A 2,169-nucleotide genomic window follows, 5' to 3' on the forward strand; every position below is an offset into this window, starting at 1 on the left:
GGGCACAGACCTAAAGTGTTGCTAAATTTGTTAAGGGGAAAGGCGCCTAGCCATCCATCAATGAGCCACAAGCACTCTGTACCCAGTCTAGGTGTCCACCATGCTGGGGATAGTTCTTACTTTCAGCAGTTCCACCACATGTGCTGCTCAGAAATTGTAAACACCATTTATATATTTTAATAAAGCACGTTTTTAAACACTGGACATGCCATCTTGCTATATACTGATGTGAATGACTTTAGAATTCAGGTTAAAAGGTAAATAAGTGTTTCAAACAAACCAGGACACCTGCAACACCTACCCCACACCCTCAAATCCTCCACGGTAGAAAACTCTTTTCCTATTTAGATCTCCTTTGAGCCTAGGGCAATGTCAGCACCTTGGCGCAGCAGCAGAATCGCACAGAAACTCTGGGCCCCACCACAGGCCAACTGAGAGCGAATATCTGGGGGTGGTCCCAAGAATGTGTGAGCCTGAATCCCCCTCAGGTGAGTCTAATCAACACTGAGGATGGACTGGGAGCCACATGGCAGTGGTTACCTCAGGCCTCCCAGTCTTCAGCTTGCATCAGCGTCACCTGAAGAGCTGGGGAAAATGGGCCCACACTTCGGTTTCTGATTCAGCGGGTCTGGGAAACTGTCTGAGAACTTCCATTTCTCAAGTTCCAGCGCTTATTGTTGCTGTTCTAGGGACCACACTTTGAGAACCACGAGTGGGATGTGAATCCCGGTCACTGTGCAGCTCTTAAGGCATTCTCATTCTCAGCAAACTTCCAAAATTGTTATTGCCGTTCACGGTGGGGATTTGGAGGTGAGGCACTGAGTCAGTGCCCAAGGGTAGGAAGTGAAGGAAAAGGACTTTTAGAAGAAAGTTTCGGTGGGAACGTTATTAAGACTGAAGAGAGGACATTTTGAAGTTTAAAAGTGCAGGCTGGGCATCAGAGTTTTACCAGAGAGGTTTGACAAGGGAAGACTGGGAGGAACAAAATGGCTGTGTGAGTAGAACTTAAAGAAATGCCTTACGGGTCTCTGTGTCTCCCTCAAATCACAAGAAATGTTAATAAAGCCGGTTTTAGATTGTGTCGCCTATCATCAGTGCCACACCTCTGGGATGAACCACAGGTATCTCTCAACATTGTCTGCTATTTTGTCATTTTCTCACTTAGGAGACCTACACAAGTTAAAATGGGCAACTCTCCAAAGAAACAAGGGGTAGAAGGAATAGGGTTGCAAGTTTCGAAAGGATGAATTGTTGGGGAATGAGGAAAAGGGGATTTGAGTCTAGGAGAGACTATGCTCATGACTGTGTTGGAGGCAGCACAACATTTGTGAAGTGGTTTCCATCTCTCAATGGTCAGATGAAATCCTGGGGTGTGGGAGCCCTCTGTATCTCAGTTGTGTTGGTAGTGAGGAGAGAGGAAGGGGTGAAAAGATGGCCGGAGGTCACTAGAGATGCTGTTGCCTCACATGGAGACACAGGTGTGCTGCCTTGCATGGAACTGCCAGCATCCACAAGGTATTGAGGGCAGTATAGTTTAGGCTGAGAAATGCTGAGATGGTCAGAGAGGTGTGATTTCAGAACGGAACAGGGAGCATGGATGCTGGTGGAGTGGCTAACAGGGTAAATTCTAGAACTCTTCATTGCTCCTGTGACAGGATTCTACCCACAAAAAGAAAACTCCCCCCACCCCATCCTACACTAACCATTTGTTTCAAAGCTTTCTCTAGCTATCACATAACTTACTAGCTCTGCCAATTAACTAAGTTGTCCAAAGCAACCTTCCCTTTGGTTCATTGTGCTCCTCCCCACTGCAGGAAGCCTTAATGAGCATTAAAAAGACCCCCTGTTCACTGAACAGGATAGCTGTCTTCTAAATTAGTGGAAGTGGGTAGAATTGAGACAGAGAGGAGGAATGCAAGTTCCTCTCAGAAGAATCAGGTGGGACTCACCGTTTCTTGACTGCACAGTTAATTTTGCATTTGTATACAATATTTGCAAGCACTTCAGGAGGGTGCCTCATTGATAATGGAAAGGAACTGACTCAGGAATCAGAAAACTGGTAAATAGTGGCATGTGATCTGGATATTTTGGCTTCTTGAGTTGCAGTGTCCTCTTACAACATGATCATCAATAGGGCCAACTCACAAATATCCTTGGAAACAGAAGAAA

The sequence above is a fragment of the Oryctolagus cuniculus genome, chromosome 3 (genome assembly GCF_964237555.1).
Source record: "Oryctolagus cuniculus chromosome 3, mOryCun1.1, whole genome shotgun sequence".
Taxonomy (NCBI): domain Eukaryota; kingdom Metazoa; phylum Chordata; class Mammalia; order Lagomorpha; family Leporidae; genus Oryctolagus; species Oryctolagus cuniculus.